This window comes from Rutidosis leptorrhynchoides, chromosome 1 (genome assembly GCF_046630445.1).
Source record: "Rutidosis leptorrhynchoides isolate AG116_Rl617_1_P2 chromosome 1, CSIRO_AGI_Rlap_v1, whole genome shotgun sequence".
Lineage (NCBI taxonomy): Eukaryota > Viridiplantae > Streptophyta > Magnoliopsida > Asterales > Asteraceae > Rutidosis > Rutidosis leptorrhynchoides.
Genome location: NC_092333.1, coordinates 633,960,022 through 633,979,110, shown reverse-complemented (window position 1 = coordinate 633,979,110; position 19,089 = coordinate 633,960,022). Strand labels below are relative to the sequence as shown.

The 19,089-nt window shown below is 33.2% G+C and overlaps 1 protein-coding gene and 1 non-coding gene across 2 annotated transcripts in view; one reads left to right on the top strand and one right to left on the bottom strand.

Moving 5' to 3' along the window:
• Positions 1 to 19,089, top strand: part of LOC139885659 (probable linoleate 9S-lipoxygenase 5) — a 178,250-nt gene that overhangs the window by 93,865 nt on the left and 65,296 nt on the right. The gene's annotated exons all lie outside the window — the stretch shown is intronic.
• Positions 10,777 to 10,883, bottom strand: LOC139887049 (small nucleolar RNA R71). Its single transcript, XR_011772901.1, has one exon. It is a non-coding gene; the product is annotated as a small nucleolar RNA R71 (small nucleolar RNA).

Sequence of the window (19,089 nt, the reverse complement as noted above, 5' to 3'; positions counted from 1 at the left end):
TTGAACTATTCAATTACTCCTCGATTGTTCTCAAAGATTCGCCAACAATTATATGTAAATAGATACATATACTATAACTTGAAAACGTAACAAAGTGTTAAGTAAACGATACTGTGCATTAAACATATTGGTTTGATTATCTGATTGATATATTTAACTATGAAGTTAAAAGATTATGCTAAACGATTGAATTAAAAGATATTTACTGAGTCCCTTAAGGATTATGATATTATTACGGGTCTCTGTTGTAAGGTCCACGTTGATTTGGGAAATCATTCATGTTTAACGGTATTCGGAATTAATGGTAAAGTGTTTGTTTAAATAACGTAATTTGGACACATACAATAATAAGGAATATTAACTGTTAGAATTGAATCTATGAACAACTTGCAACGTATATTTAGAACGTGTTTAAGTATATTGAATATATATTTATGAATATATAGCTTCAGGTTATTTGAAAACAATAATAACATTCAGTTATTGATTCAATTGATATTTAGTTATGTTAATTAGAATGTTTGAGAAATAAACGATGACACATAAATGAATTACATGAATTTAAGTTTATATGTATAAACAATATGCAATATAACAATTTCAAATGATTTTAAAATGTATTTTAATAAATAGCGAGACAATAATTTATAGAAGTAAATGACCAAAACACTCGAAAGTTTAAGATACACTTTGGGTGATATAATTTAGGGATAATTTAAGGCTATATTTTGACAAAAGTACGTGTCCCAAAATATAAATTACAAGTTTTCTCAGCGTATGAAGGGACACTCGAAAAACCGGAACCGGGACATAAGTCGAGTGACGATGTACGACTTATCGGAACAAAAATTTCAAGTCAACTATGCACGAGAATATAATATAATATATAATTAATTAATATAAATTATATATATTATATATTAATAAATAAATATGTCGACAAACAAGAAAATAAAAGTTTGTGAGCTGGATCAGAGGGCCATGCGATCGCATGGCCTTGAAGCACAAATACCATGCGATCGCATGGGGTACTTTTTTAGGCCAAGTCTTTATAAAGCGATCGAATTCAGTTTTTGTGATATATATTTCTTTCATCTTACACTCCGTATAACTTATTTATATTATTTATATTATTATTATTATTATTATTATTATTATTATTATTATTATTAAGATTAAGATTAATATTATTATTAATCTTATTATTATTAGTATTATTAATATTAATTAGTATTATACAAAAAATACTACGACGAGATTATGAGCGTGTCACTTTCAAAATGGTTTTCAAGCGGGATAGAGCTAATGAAATTATGGGTTATTGCCATGGAGGTTATGGGTAATGTTCGGGGGTATATTTATGAATCAAACCTAGTGTTTATCATCTCTGTTACGTCTACGTACTTTCCTACAATATTGAATCTCAATACTGTTACGTAAGCACTCATAATTTAGCTTTTATATATTAATTGTGTATCCATGTCTAGTGCTCGAGTATATATATTTATACATGCTTGTATGCTAAATTTCGTCGCTAAACAGTTTATAATGAATCATGAATTAGATACATATATTACTGGTAAAAGGTATATGATATACATGTTTTTGGAAAGCTGGCGAAAAATCAATGACTTTTCATTTAGATATCGAATAGTTTCGATGAACGGATTAAAAGATATGATCAACTGAATTATGATTGATGATAATTGAAATTGCTTTTGAATCTACAATTAAGATTTAAACAATTTGTTTACAATATTGATAAAATAGATTTTTAAATATTACCAGCCGAGTAAATGAATCCTTATATAAAGTACGTCTCGTTTGTTGAACTATTGTCGAAATTGACTTTTTGAAACAACTTTGGATAACTTTTGTATGTCGATATCGAGCATTAAGATTATGATACACTATGACCTGACCTAGCTTGATAGACATTTATTAACCAACATATGTTCTCTAGGTTGAGATCTACGATTATTTGATATTCCGAGTTTCAGTCACATTTTGGTGAACGACTTTATATGCTGCTGAGGTGAGTTTCATTTGCTCCCTTTTTAATAGCTTTTGAAATCTATATTTTTGGGCTGAGAATACATGCACTTTATTTTAAACGCAATGGATACAAGTACATACTAAATTCTACACTGAGTTTGAACCGAAAATTCCTTAGCTTTGGTAACTAGTAACTGCCGGTTATAAGAACTGGTGGGTGCGAGTAGTGGTATATGGATCCATAGGGCTTGACATCCCCGTCTGTTCCAGGTATAGAAACCCTAGCCTGAACTATAAAACAGACGTATGCTATTTGAGTGTATCGTACATGTTGGTTGCATGTTAAACACAGGGGTACTTATTATATAAACGTTAAAGCTTAGTTACTAGGGTGCTCAATCTTATAGAATCTATTGATAAACGTTTCTGGATGAAATAACTGAAATCTTGTGATCCACTTTTATATACAGATTATGCGAAACACTAAAACTATGAACTCACCAACCTTTGTGTTGACACTTGTTAGCATGTTTATTCTCAGGTTCCCTAGAAGTCTTCCGCTGTTTGCTTATATGCTAGACAAGCTATGTGCGTGAAGTCTTACATGACATATTTTTCAAGAAAATGTTGCATTCACCAAATCATCACTATGTATCTTATTTTGACTGCATTGTCAACGGAAGTACTAATGTAAACTATTATTTACGGTGATTGTCTATATGTAGAAATCATCAGATGTCGAAAACCTTTGATTTAAATATTTATTTATGGTGTGCCTTTTCAAAAGAATGCAATGTTTACAAAACGTTTCATATAGAGGTCAAATACCTCGCAATGAAATCAATGAATGACGTATTGTCCATATGGATTTGGAGCGATCGTCACATATGCTCATGTAGACTTTTTACCCTCGATATTGAATGTTATTATGGTTTAAGACCGGATTGATTGACTATGCATGAGAACTAATTGATCGGTTTACCAAGAGTAGTCTTGCGCAAACACTCAAACGGGATTACACGATGCAAGTGATGTTCTTGTCATCTAAGACCTCCTATTTGTAATCAACTAATTCAACTAGTCTAAAGACTTGAATGATGATCATGCCAATGATGTGTTGTACATGATCCACTCCTATGTCAACTAATGGTTTAGCTTAGTTCATTCCTTTGGTCTGGTTAAATGCTCAATTCACCCAACCCAAGTAATCAATTAAGTGTAGTAATAGGATCCCTATAAACGTCACTAGATAAGGCAAATTTCTAACACCTATTAGCTATATGGAATTGAGTAGTGAAAATATGTATAACAAATTCTAGGGAATTGATCGTTCTCCTAGACAACTACACATATCAATTAAGCTATCCGAAAGTGTATACAAGAGTCGTTCTTACATTCCTATATAGATTAATCATTTGAACGCAACTTACCCCTTTTGGTAAAAGACGGGCAAACACTTGTCACTAGGTGCAAATCAATATACTAAATCAACAAGATGGTTTTCCTTAGTTGAACAAGTATACTAACTAATTGAATCGAAAAGATTAAACTTAACAAGAATGGTTCTTTTATTCAAACATCAAACTATCATGCATAAGAACAATCAATCAAAAGTAAACATTCAACATCTCGGTTATTTATCTAGATGAACATAACAAGAACTAGCTAACAATCATATTTAAAGACAATAACAAACTGAAAATAAAGATAGAATTCATTGTGATAACAAGAATCGACCTTTGATATGAATCTTGGATGATGATCCTGATGATTCTTGATTCTGGATTGAAATGATGGATTAGGTGATCCTGGATTGCTCCAAGAATCACCTTGAATCGTAACCTCTGCCTCTGAAAATGACTGTGTAGTGGTGTCTCAAGAATGAAGCTGGAAAGGGGTTTAAAAAGGCTGAACAGTAGCTGGAAAGTAGGGTGCGCCGAGCGCACAAAAGCACGTACGCGGCGCGTACTGTTCACCTACCACAATTCCACTTTACAGCTCGAGTTGCACGTTCAGATCTGCTTTACACGTCAGAGTGCGCGGAGAAAGTGCGCTGAGCGCACTGAGTGAGCTGAGCGCACACCCTTGGCGCACTCCTTGGCGCACTCTACTATTCATCTCTGGAGATTCTCTGATCAAAATCTGGACGAGTGAGCTGAGCACACACCCATGGCGCACTCCTTGGCGCACTCTACTATTCATCGACTTTTTGACTTGTTTTCGATCTCTGAGTAGTATCATCCAAAATCTTCTATATTTCTTCAATTACACAATGATTCTAACTATTATACAATAAAATGGAATACAAACGAAAATACTATGTTTACACACGAAATAAACAACTATAGAACTTGATATTACGACTAAAGATATGTCTAATTGGAGCAATATCAAATCCCCCACACTTAACTCTTGCTTGTCCTCAAGCAAGTCTTGTTTCAAAAATACTAATACAAAACACAAAATAGAATACACACACATTTATTGGAGAACACAATAATAGGAATCACACTCACACGATATAGTACACAAGTTTACACTAGTCACACGAAGTACACGAAACACATACGTTCTTTTGGAACACAAACTCACGCTATATGAAACACATGTTACACAATTAGGAATACACACTCATTGAGGTACATGATGTTATGCGAGGTGTATATAAAATAGCTTATAAATTTTAGCAGGAAAATACTATTAAATACGATACAATTTTACACAAGATATTTATTTATTTATAGAATGGATATACTTAAACCTTGCTACAACACTTATAGGCAGTGTACCTAATCGTACAGTAGTGTAGTTTTTAGTAAGTCCGGTTCGTTCCACAGGGAATCTGTTAACAAAGCTTAACGCTATATTAGTTTTATTTTATAAAAATACAAATATATATATAAGTAATATTATTATTATAAAGGGGGGTTTTTACCGTTTAATGACCGGTTTGTCGCTTTTTAAAACTTTAGTCGCAGTTAAAACCTAATGTAAAATATTAAAAATAAATACAAGGCTTAATTTAAAGCGTAAAGTAAATAACGATAAAATAAAATTGCGATAATTAAAAAGTACGATAATTAAAAGTGCAATTAAATACAATAACAATAAATAAAAGTACGATAATTAGAAGTGCAATTAAATATAAAATAAAGGAAATTAAATATGAAATAAAAGAATTATGCTTATTTAAACTTCCGTAATCATGATGTTTGACGTGTTGATTTTAGTTTTATGCCCATGGGTTAATTGTTCTTTTTCCTGGATTATTTAATATGTCCATACGGATTTGTCCATAATAGTCCATCAGTCATAAATATAAAGAGCGAAAGCCTTCGTCAAATTATTCTTATTCCCGAAGTCAAATATTTCAACTAATTGGGGATTCGAATTGTAACAAGGTTTTAATACTTTGTTTAATGAATACACCAGGTTATCGACTGCGTGTAAACCAAGGTTTTACTACTTTGTTAACAATTACACCAATTACCCTTGAATATAATTCACCCCTGTTTCAACAAGTCTATTAACTATTAATCCAGTTCCGTGTCCGGTAAAATGAATAATTATTGGTATTTATAGATATCCCGCCCACCGTACCCAGTCAAGCGTATGTGGTTATATATAAATACGTCGAATTATAAGTTTGTATATTAAATTAACAAGGTATTGTTTAGTTAATATAAAACCCATTAATAGCCCATAGTCTAATTTTCACAAGTGTCGTTCTTTTATCCAAACCCCAATTATGGTACAAAGCCCAATTACCCAATTTTAATATTTTTAGCCCAACATCATAATTACTTCGGTATTAAATAAGCATAATAATAACTTAGCTACGAGACATTAATGAAAATAACATAAACATAACTTACAATGATTAAAAATAGCGTAGCGTTACACGGACAGAATTTCAACTTACACCCTTACAACATTCGCTAACATACCCTTATTATTAGGATTTAAAATTAAAATTAAAATATAAATTATATATATATATATATATATATATATATTTACGTATATATTAAGAGAGAGATAGATTATGGATATATTTTACGTCGAATTGCGCTGGCTTTTATAGGGATTTTCAAACTTTGGGGCTCTGCGACTCGCGGCCTTTTTCTTCTTCAAACTCCGCAACTCGCGGAGTTCGTAAAACCAGCTCACACCATTTTGTCTTTTAATTTGCCGACGTTTTTTAAATATAATATAATATATATATATTAATTTTAAGAATTAATTATATATTATATTATATTTATGTGCATAGTTGACTTGTAATTTTTAGTCCGTTACGTCGAGCATTGAGAGTTGACTCTAGTCCTGGTTCCGGATTTTCGAACGTCCTTGCGTACAATTTAATATCTTGTGCTTTGCGTTTTGAATCTTGTACTCTTGTAATTTTGAGACGTTTCTCATCAATAATTGGAACCCTTTTGATTGTATTTTGTACTTTTGAGCTTTTTGGTCGTTTGCGTCTTCAATTCGTCGAATCTGTCTTTTGTCTTCACCTTTTATTATTTAAACGAATATCACTTGTAAATAGAACAATTGCAACTAAAAGCTTGTCTTTCTTGAGGAATAATGCTATGAAATATATGTTCGTTTTTAGCATTATCAGTACACACACAATATATGAAATACATGCACACATTTGGATTGCTCGGGAGAAATGAACTTTGTTGTAAGTTCCGAAAAATTTGGATCCTTAGGGAAAATTGGATCTTGTGAAAATGTTTTATTATTTTGAAAATGTCATGCTAGTTTTTACACTAGACATGTTTTCCGATTTTAACCTCAAATTCCGGTTGAGGGTAACTGAAAACCGAAGTCTTAGTCAGCGATTAGCAAGCTATCCGCCCCCATGATTGTAGTATCATGGAACTCTTAACCGGGCACTCCCTGACGCGATATTAATATCGGTCTTTCATGACAATTTGTACATTTTAATTCAAGGGTTAAAACTGCGAAGACTAAGCTATCACGTGGGACAGATCCTGCTCCAGCTTATTCACCGTAATCTGTCTTACATTGGATAGCGACTTGGATTTACCCTACCAAGTTTATTTTCGGGTTTGAAAGTTCAAGTCTTTCCCTTCCCACTTTACCTTTATATCGTGAAATGATATTGGTATGAAATGACATAGTTTAGGAAGTTTGCTATATCAAGGAAGGTAACATTCGGAAGACTTTATTTCCTTCAAGGATGGACTAGATACATCCTTTAGGTTTAGTGACATTATTCTTTTTCCTTTCAAGCCAAAAGTATTTTAAACATTTTTCTTAGCAAAATTTGGTGATAGTAATTCGAAAAGATTGGTAAAATCCCCCACACTTGGCTTTTTCGTTAAGACTTTTATTTCAAAATTATTTAAAATTTCCCATTAAATTACGAAAATGAGCCAAGTTGAACACTGTTTGAATACCCGCGAGAATTTATACTATCCCCCACACTTAAGATTAAATAATGCCCTCATTACTTAAAATCAGTAAAATTTAAATTCGAGAGGGAAATAGTGAGAAAAAGGAGTTCGAAAAACCTAGGTTCAATAACCGGAGATCGTGGAATATAGGTGAGCGATGGCGCATCCTTCATTCCTTGATCTTTATCACACAAATTCTAATTTGATAGGTACCATGTTGAATTTTAATGCTAGTGTCACTAAAACTTTGAAAAACATCGTGCACTTTTATTAACGCGTCATGCACTCGACTCGACCCCAGAATTTAATGCCTAGTGGGGTTAAACTCCCCCACACTTTATCGGACGAGACGTGAAGTCGGTGGAAAAAGTTCCACGAATCAGAATAGTGAGCCAATCATTAACACCTCGGGTGGTGTATATTATATGAGATAACTCTTTTTTCAGTTTTCCGAAAAAGGATGACCTAACCGGAGGGTTAACATACGACTCCTCTCCAAATGCGGATTTCAGTAAAACTTTTATTCTTATTGTTGGATCTTGGTCAAATGGGTCTTTAAAGATTGTCTTCCCCAAATTGACATCCTCTGGAATAAGTGTGGACCCGCTGTGAATCTCAACTATTGAGCGGGGCTCAATTTCCAGCTTCAATTCCTTTAATTCTTCAGTTGTAGGTTCATAACCATTAGCCATGAGAATGAGTAGCAAACCGTTTTCCTCCTTTACCACAATCTCATCTTTATAAGTAGAAGAGTAAGAATGTAACTCGGAGAAATCCTGCAAAAGCTCAGAAAGTGGATCTAAACGAGTATATTTTTTAACAACCAGTTCGTCTTGCAAAATAAATTGTGAAGTTATAAGTTATGGAGCTAGACTGGACTCTGTCACATTTGAATGTTCCAGAAACAGAATCAATGGTGAATAATGATCGGTAGCGAGTTTCATAGTGGGTAGGGGACTCGAATGTTTTACATCCGGATTCATGCAACATTGCCAAGACCCATAAAAACACGGGCAAAAACCTTCGACTATCATCCTCTCTTTCATAGACATGTTTTTAGTGTTAACCACAACTTCATCTTCTTCTTTCTCTTGGTACCCCTCGTTGGTAACACTAGGAGATAAATATAATTCGATTAGTTTCCTTCGTTCTACTCTCATTCTCCCACCCATTGTCATATTCTTGTGGTCAACCATTTCCCTGCAACTGACAAAAACTAGAAAAGAATAAAAGCACCGACACTAAACAGTGATAAAAAATAATAAAAACTCTACAAAAAAAAAAGATAAAATCTAAAAAATAATAATCACAACTTAGTTAACAATTCTTATCTTGACACAACTGTCCCCGGCAGCGGCGCCAAAAACTTGATGTGCGAAACGTGGTATATGAATTGTTGTATGAAAAATACCGGTTTTAAAAATTACACACACTAACGGGCAGTGTACCCGATCGTGTAGTAGTATAGATAATGGTAAAATACGTGCATCGTTCCAAGGACAGTTATATGTGCAAGTTAAGATTGTAAAAACTAAATTGGGATTTAACTAGATAAAATGAAATCAAACAAATACAAGATATTGGGTTGCCCTTTAACGATGGGCAAATCAATAAAGGAATAAGATTAAAAGACAATATTTTTGGTATTTTAGATTTATAAAAAAGAAAAGATAGTTTTTATATCAAATTAAAGGAATATGCTCATGTAGACTTTTTACCCTCGATATTGAATGTTATTATGGTTTAAGACCGGATTGATTGACTATGCATGAGAACTAATTGATCGATTTATCAAGAGTAGTCTTGCGCAAACACTCAAACGGGATTACACGATGCAAGTGATGTTCTTGTCATCTAAGACCTCCTATTTGTAATCAACTAATTCAACTAGTCTAAAGACTTGAATGATGATCATGCCAATGATGTATTGTACATGATCCACTCCTATGTCAACTAATGGTTTAGCTTAGTTCATTCCCTTGGTCCGGTTAAATGCTCAATTCACCCAACCCAAGTAATCAATTAAGTGTAGTAATAGGATCCCTATATCGTTCTCCTAGACAACTACACATATCAATTAAGCTATCCGAAAGTGTATACAAGAGTCGTTCTTACATTCCTATATAGAGTAATCGTTTGAACGCAACTTACCCCTTTTGGTAAAAGACGGGCAAACACTTGTCACTAGGTGCAAATGAATATACTAAATCAATAAGATGGTGTTCCTTAGTTGAACAAGTATACTAACTAATTGAATCGAAAAGATTAAACTTAACAAGAATGGTTCTTTTATTCAAACATCAAACTATCATGCATAAGAACAATCAATCAAAAGTAAACATTCAACATCTCGGTTATTTATCTAGATGAACATAACAAGAACTAGCTAACAATCATATTTAAAGACAATTAAAAACTGGAAATAAAGATAGAATTCATTGTGATAACAAGAATCGACCTTTAATATGAATCTTGGATGATGATCCCGATGATTCTTGATTCCGAATTGAAATGATGGATTAGGTGATCCTGGATTACTCCAAGGATCACCTTGAATCGTAACCTCTGCCTCTGAAAATGACTGTGTAGTGGTGTCTCAAGAATGAAGCTGAAAAGGGGTTTAAAAAGGCTGAACAGTAGCCGGAAAGTAGGGTGCGCCGAGCGCACAAAAGCACGTGCGCAGCGCGCACTGTTCACCTACCACAATTCCACTTTACAGCTCGAGTTGCACTTTCAGATCTGCTTTACACGTCAGAGTGCGCGGAGAAAGTGCACTGAGCGCACTGAGTGAGCTGAGCGCACACCCTTGGCGCACTCTACTATTCATCTCTGGAGATTCTCTGATCAAAATCTGGACGAGTGAGCTGAGCGCACACCCGTGGCGCACTCTACTATTCATCGACTTTTTGACTTGTTTTCGATCTCTGAGTAGTATCATCCAAAATCTTCTATATTTCTTCAATTACACAATGATTCTAACTATTTTACAATAAAATAGAATACAAACGAAAATACTATGTTTACACACGAAATAAACAACGATAGAACTTGATATTGCGACTAAAGATATGTCTAATTTGAGCAATATCACCTACACATGGTGACTAATCAATGTCAATATAGTGGTACGCCGAAGGAAGATCCAAACGAACATCTTCGAACCTTTGATCGGATCTGTACTCTATTCAAAATCAGAGAAGTTGAGGATGAACAGATATATCTCATGTTATTTTCCTGGACTTTAAAGGGAGAAGCCAAAGATTGGTTAGAATCGTTACCTGAAGGGACGATTGATACATGGGATGTTTTAGTTGAAAATTTTCTTAAACAATTCTTTCCGGCATCTAAAGCCGTGAGACTTCAAGGAGAAATTGTTACGTTCACGCAAAAGCCAAATGAAACATTATATGAGGCGTGGACAAGATTCAGAAAATTGTTGAGAGGATGTCCTCAGCACGGTTTAGATACTTATCAAATAGTACAAATATTCTACCAAGGTGTCGATATTACTACACGAAAAGACATCGACATAGCAGCTGGTGGTTCCATTATGAAGAAAACCGCAACTGAAGCTCACAAGATAATTGATAATACAGCCTCCCACTCTCATGAGTGGCATCAAGAAAAAGATATTTTTCGATCATCTAAAGCGGCTAGAGCCGATTCTAGCCAGGACTTTGATTCTGTTTCCGCAAAAATAGATGCTTTCGAGAGACGAATGGAAAAAATGACTAAAGATATTCACGCAATACGAATCAGTTGTGAGCAATGCTGTGGACCACACTTAATGAAAGATTGTCACATCGAACAAACGATGGAACAACGTGAGAATGTTTCCTACATGAACCAAAGGCCGGGAAATAATTATCAAAATAATTATCAACCGCCAAGGACAAACTTCAATCGAAATCAAAACATTCTTTACAATCCAAATGGACCTAACAATAACTCGTACAACCAACAAATTCCAAATAACCAACCAACCCAAAACAACACTTTCAATCAACGAAAACCTAGCTTATATAAACCACCACAACAAACCGAAGAGAAAAAGCCAAATCTGGAAGAAATGATGGCAAAGCTAATGGAATCTCAAACACAATTTATAACATCTCAAACACAAACAAATGAGAGGTTTGATCAGTCATTAAGAACTCAACAAGCTTCCATTTTGAATCTAGAAAAACACGTAGTTACTCTTGCTAGCATGATGAGTGAGAGGGAACAAGGGAAGCTACCGAGTAATACTGAAGTAAATCCTCGGAATGAGAATGTTAATATGGTGTCAACGAATTCTGAAAAACCAGCATCAGAAGATGAGAAGGTTTTTGATGTGAGTAACAATGAAGAAGTTACAACACCACAACCACCACCAGAGTATGTAAAGCCAGTGGTGGCACCATACAAACCACCCATCCCGTTTCCAAGAAAAGGAGATGAGTATGAGAAAGTGATAGGTAATAAAGTTTGTGATACTAATAATGCTAAAAACGAACATATATTTCATAGCATTATTCCTCAAGAAAGACAAGCTTTTAGTTGCAATTGTTCTATTTAAAAGTGATATTCGTTTAAATAATAAAAGGTGAAGAAAAAAGACAGATTCGACGAATTGAAGACGCAAACGACCAAAAAGCTCAAAAGTACAAAAGACAATCAAAGAGGTTCCAATTATTGATAAGAAACGTCTCGAAAATTACAAGAGTACAAGATTCAAAACGCAAAGTACAAGATATTAAATTGTACGCAAGGACGTTCGAAAATCCGGAACCAGGACCAGAGTCAACTCTCAACGCTCGACGCAACGGACTAAAAATTACAAGTCAACTATGCACATAAATATATTATAATATTTAAATAATTCTTATAATTATTTATATGTTATATAAATAATAAAAATCCGTCGACAAGAAAGACTCCAAAATGAGTGAGCTGTATTTACAAACTCCGCGACTCGCGGAGTTTGAAGGCAAAAAGGGCCGCGAGTCGCGGAGCCCCAAATTCTGAAAATCCCTATAAAAGCAAACGAATTCTGATCGCAAAAACCAACATATATCCATCCTCTCTATATCTATACGTAAATATTTATATTTATATTTTAATTTTAATTTTAATTTTAATTTTAATCCTAATAATAAGGGTATGTTAGCAAATGTTGTAAGGGTGTAAGTCGAAATTTTGTCCGTGTAACGCTACGCTATTTTTAATCATTGTAAGTTATGTTTAACCTTTTTAATTTAATGTCTCGTAGCTAAGTTATTATTATGCTTATTTAATCCGAAGTAATCATGATGTTGGGCTAATTACTAAAATTGGGTAATTAGGCTTTGTACCATAATTGGGGTTTGGACAAAAGAACGACACTTGTGGAAATTAGACTATGGGCTATTAATGGGCTTTATATTTGTTTAACTAAATGATAGTTTGTTAATGTTAATATAAAGATTTACAATTGGGCGTCCCTATAAATTACCATATACACTCGATCGGACACGATGGGCGGGGTATTTATATGTACGAATAATCGTTCATTTAACCGGACACGGGAATGGATTAATAGCCACTAGAATAATTAAAACAGGGGTGAAATTATGTACAAGGACACTTGGTATAATTGATAACAAAATATTAAAACCTTGGGTTACACTCAGTCGACATCCTGGTGTAATTATTAAACAAAGTATTAAAATCTTGTTACAGTTTAAGTCCCTAATTAGTTGGAATATTTAACTTCGGGTATAAGGATAATTTAACGAGGACACTCGCACTTTATATTTATGACTGATGGACTGTTATGGACAAAAACCAGACGGACATATTAAATAATCCAGGACAAAGGACAATTAACCCATGGGCATAAAACTAAAATCAACACGTCAAACATCATGATTACGGAAGTTTAAATAAGCATAATTCTTTTATTTCATATTTAATTTCCTTTATTTTATATTTAATTGCACTTCTAATTATCGCATTTTTATTGTTATTGTATTTAATTGCACTTTTAATTATTATAATTTTTAATTATCGCAAGTTTATTTTATCGCACTTTTATTATTCGCAATTTCATTATCGTTATTTACTTTACGCTTTAAATTAAGTCTTGTATTTATTTATTATTTTACATTTGGTTTTAACTGCGACTAAAGTTTTAAAATCGACAAACCGGTCATTAAATGGTAAAAACCCCCCCTTTATAATAATAATATTACTTATATATATATTTGTATTTTTATAAAAGTAAACTAATATAGCGTTAAGCTTAGTTTAAAGATTTTCCCTGTGGAACGAACTGGACTTACTAAAAACTACACTACTGTACGATTAGGTACACTGCCTATAAGTGTTGTAGCAAGGTTTAAGTATATCCATTCTATAAATAAATAAATATCTTTTGTAAAATTGTATCGTATTTAATAGTATTTTCCTGGTAAAATTAATAGCTATTTTATATAAACCTCGCATAACATCAAGTTATTTTTGGCGCCGCTGCCGGGGAATCGCTTAAAAGCCGAAAGCGCAACGCTAATATAAAAAAAAAAAAATTTTAGTTTACTTTTATTAAAATTCGTCTTTATAAAAATACGTTTTTAATTATTCAAAAATATAAAAAGAAAAACAAAAATATAAGTATTTTTAAGATTTTGTTAAATATTTAAGTTTTATAAAGTTTCTTTATTCTTATATAAGTTTTATTTAAGTATTTTGTTTTTATTTAAAACATATAAAAAATATATATATATATAAATCTAGTTTTAAGATTTTTATTTATAAAATTATAAAGTAGTTCTATTTTTATTCTAATTTTTAAAATATAAGTTTTTATTATATAAATATTTTGATATAAATAGAAAATATAAAACAGAAAAAATAAAAAAAAATAAAAAAACGCGTAAAATTTCAAAACTGTACCTGAGTTGAATTTTGAAACCCCGCGACTCGCGGAGTTATCTGCTTCGGGCACCGCAACTCGCGGAGACACTCTGACACCGACAGAACCCTAATTCAGCATTAATTACGGATAATTATTAATTATTATTATTATTAACCCTAATTAATTATTATTATTATAATTAGTTTTACTTTTTATTTAATTTATATTTTAGTTAAATTAGTTTAATTAAATTGTAAAATTAATAGTTTTAATAAATAATTAATATAAAAATAATATTTTTATAAAAATTGTACTTTTTACAACTTTTTGTATATTTTTATATTTTGTCCCTTTTTAATCGTTTTAGCGTAATATTTGTATTTTTAGCTCATATTTAGTTTTAAACTTAGTTTTTGCCATAGTTATTTTTACTTCTAGATTTTTAGGCTTTGCCGTAAAATCCCTTAAGTGCTTTTTCTTTAGACTAAGATTTAGGTACTTTAGAATTTTGCGATGCCTTTTTAAGTTTTAGTTTCTTTTTAAGTTATTTCCATTTGGGATTTAGTTTTTCTGTAAGCTTTAATATTTTTAGACGACTTTTACCTATGTATCAATTATCATTCCAATTAGTAATCTCAATTTGCGATTATAATTTTAAGTTAGTTGTAGTAATAAGGTTAGGTTAGTCAAGTGTTTTTAAGTGTTATAAGTTTCTTTTATTTTTCCGTCACCTTTTATTTTTCAACCATTTTTCTTTTTCGACCTTTTTCCGACGCGCTCTTTTCTTTCTTATTTCTCGCTATTCTAGTTTTAGGACATAGATTTTTATTCTACTTCTTATCTAAATTTCTTAAAATTACGAAAATTTATTTTAAGTGGTTAAATTGATAGACATCAAAATTTTCTGGTTCGTAGTAATAGTTGGATTTGTACGTGGACCGGGTTATTGGAGCCAAACAGTCCTCAATTATATTGAGACCAAACGAATCCTGCCCCTCTGCTGCATCTTTTGGCTATTCGAAACGTGGGCAAAATCAGAAAAGTCTATTGATTGGATAACTTATTATAATTTTTATTTCCTTTTAAAAACTAATAGGATATTCAGTGAATGCACCGAGCAAGACGTTCACCACCTTTTGTACGTTCACCACCTGTAACTAGATCAAGGCATTTAGCAAATATTACTGCCGTTGATTTTTCTTTAGAATCGTCATCCAGTCGACCAAGTACTCCAGTTCAAATTTCCGATAATCCATTTTTTGAACCCGACCTCACAATTGAGAATCCGGAGAATATTCAGGAATGATTCGTAGATCCTGAATCATTAAATTTTCCTCCGGAACCACCAATCATTCAAACAGAGATTGTTGAGGAACGAACCATTAAATCAGAATCCTCTAGTGATTCCGATTCAACAAATTCAATTATGGAGAATTTGGAACCTTTAAGTATGGAAGACCGAATGAGAGCTAAACGCACTGGCCAAGGTCACGCAATTACTCATCCAGACATTAATGCGCCAGATTATGAAATCAAAGGACAAATTCTACACATGGTGACTAATCAATGCCAATTTAGTGGTGCGCCGAAGGAAGATCCAAATGAACATCTACGTACCTTTAATAGGATCTGCACACTATTTAAAATTCGAGAAGTGGAGGATGAACAGATATATCTCATGTTATTTCCCTGGACTTTAAAGGGAGAAGCCAAAGATTGGTTGGAATCGTTACCTGAAGGGGCGATTGATACATGGGATGTTTTAGTTGAAAAATTTCTTAAACAATTCTTTTCTGCATCTAAAGCCGTAAGACTTCAAGCAGAAATTGTTACGTTTATACAGAAGCCGAATGAAACTCTATATGAGGCGTGGACTAGATTTGGAAAGTTATTAAGAGGATGTCCGCAACATGGTTTAGACACCTGTCAAATAGTACAAATATTCTACCAAGGATGCGACATCACTACAAGGAAAGACATAGATATAGCAGCTGGTGGTTCTATTATGAAGAAAACCGAAACTGATGCTTACAAAATTATTGATAACACTGCTTCCCACTCATATGAGTGGCACCAAGAAAAAGATATCGTTAGATCATCTAAAGCAGCTAGAGCCGATTCTAGCCATGACTTAGATTCCATTTCCGCAAAGATAGATGATGTCGAGAGATGAATGGAAAAGATGACTAAAGATATTCACGCAATACGAATTAGTTGTGAGCAATGTGGAGGACCACATTTGACAAAAGATTGTCTCAGTATTTAATTAACAATGGAACAAAGAGAGAATATTTCATACATAAACCAAAGGCCTGGAAATAATTATCAGAATAATTATCAACCGCCAAGACCGATTTACAATCAAAACCAGAATTATAACCGAAATATTCCATACAACAACCAACAAGGTCCTAGCAATCAACAAGTATCCAATAATAATTACAATCAGCAAAGACCTAATTTTCAAAACAAACCACCACAACAAACCGATGATAAAAAGCCGAATTTAGAAGATATGATGACGAAGCTAGTTGAAACTCAAACGCAGTTTTTCACATCTCAGAAACAAACTAATGAACAAAATGCTCAAGCATTTAGAAATCAACAAGCTTCTATTCAAAATCTGGAACAAGAAGTAAGTAACCTAGCAAGGTTAATAGGTGAAAGAAAACCGGGAAGTCTACCTAGTGATACAAATGCTAACCCCCGGAATGAAACAGCTAAAGCTATTACCACAATAAGTGGTATAACACTTAAACCACCTGAAATACCTGTAAGTTCTGATGAAGCTATTCCTACTCCACAAGAACCCCAACCTAATCAAGATAAGGAAAAAGAACTGGTAGTTGAAAAGGTTAATGAAGATAACACAGTTAAGGCTAAACCTTATGTTAAACCATACCAACCACCACTTCCTTACCCGAGTAAAATGAAGAAAGAGAAACTTGAAGCCGAGCAATCCAAGTTCTTGGATATGTTTAAACAGATAAATGTAAATCTTCCTTTCATTGATGTGATTTCAGGAATGCCTAGATACGCTAAATTCTTGAAAGATCTAATCTCAAATAGAAAGAAAATGGAAGAACTCTCGGCTGTTACTATGAACGCTAATTGTTCAGCAGTGCTGTTGAATAAGATACCAGAAAAACTATCTGATCCAGGAAGTTTCATAATTCCATGTTTTCTGGGTAGTCTTAGTTCAATAGAAGCATTGGCAGATTTAGGTGCTAGTATAAATCTAATGCCATATTCACTATACGCTAAACTAGACCTTGGAGAATTGAAACCAACCAGAATAAGCATACAACTAGCTGATCGATCAATAAAATATCCTAGAGGGATAATGGAAAACATGCTAGTTAAAGTTGGTACTTTAGTATTTCCAGTAGATTTTGTTGTTCTGGACATGGAAGAAGATTCTCAAGTTCCTCTCATATTAGGAAGACCATTCTTAAACACGGCTAAAGCAATGATAGACGTGTTCGGTAAGAAACTGACCCTAAGTATAGAGGACGAGAGTGTTACCTTTTCAGTTGATAGATCAATGCAACAACCGCAATCTGCAGATGATACATGTTATTATATTCAAATTATAGATGCACATGCAGAATTATTAGAAGAATTTCCAGAATTACAAGGAACAGGAGAATGTTCTTTAGGAGAAGGTAATGAACCAATTGATGAAGCTGAAATGTTAGCTACACTTATAGCTAATGGATATGAACCAACAACAGAAGAAATTCAAATGCTAAAAGAAGAAGACAGATATCGATACAAAGCATCGATAGAAGAACCTCCGAAATTAGAGTTAAAGCCACTTCCAAACCATTTGGAATACACTTATTTACATGGTGAATCTGAATTACCTGTAATAATATCGTCTTCTCTTACTGAAAATGAGAAATCACAACTCATTTATGTGTTGAAAGCTCATAAACCAGCCATTGCATGGAAGATTCATGATATTAAAGGAATAAGTCCTTCGTATTGCACACATAAAATCCTTATGGAAGAAGGTCATAAAACGTATGTGCAACGCCAACGAAGACTAAATCCTAATATGCAAGATGTAGTTAAGAAAGAAATTATTAAACTGCTAGATGCAGGTTTAATTTATCCAATTTCTGATAGTCCATGGGTAAGCCCAGTTCAATGCGTGCCTAAGAAGGGTGGCATGACTGTCATTACAAATGAGAAAAATGAGCTTATTCCTACTAGGACTGTAACAGGATGGCGTGTGTGTATTGATTATAGAAAATTAAATAACGCCACCAGAAAAGATCACTTTCCCTTACCTTTCATAGATCAAATGTTGGAAAGATTAGCCGGAAATAGTTACTATTGTTTTCTAGATGGATTTTCTGGATATTTTCAAATTCCAATAGCACCCGAAGATCAAGAGAAAACCACATTCACGTGCCCTTATGGTACTTTTGCTTACAAACGCATGTCATTTGGACTTTGCAACGCCCCTGCAACCTTTCAAAGGTGTATGATGGCGATTTTTCACGACATGATAGAAGAATGCGTGGAAGTTTTCATGGATGACTTTTCAGTCTTCGGTGATACATTTGAATCATGTCTAGTTAATCTGGAACGAATGCTTATTAGATGCGAATAATCAAATCTAGTACTTAATTGGGAGAAATGCCATTTCATGGTTAAAGAAGGTATCGTTCTTGGTCATAAAATTTCAAAAGAAGGAATTGAAGTGGATAGAGCTAAAGTAGATGTAATTGCTAAACTTCCACATCCCACCAATGTTAGAGGAGTTAGGAGTTTTCTAGGGCATGC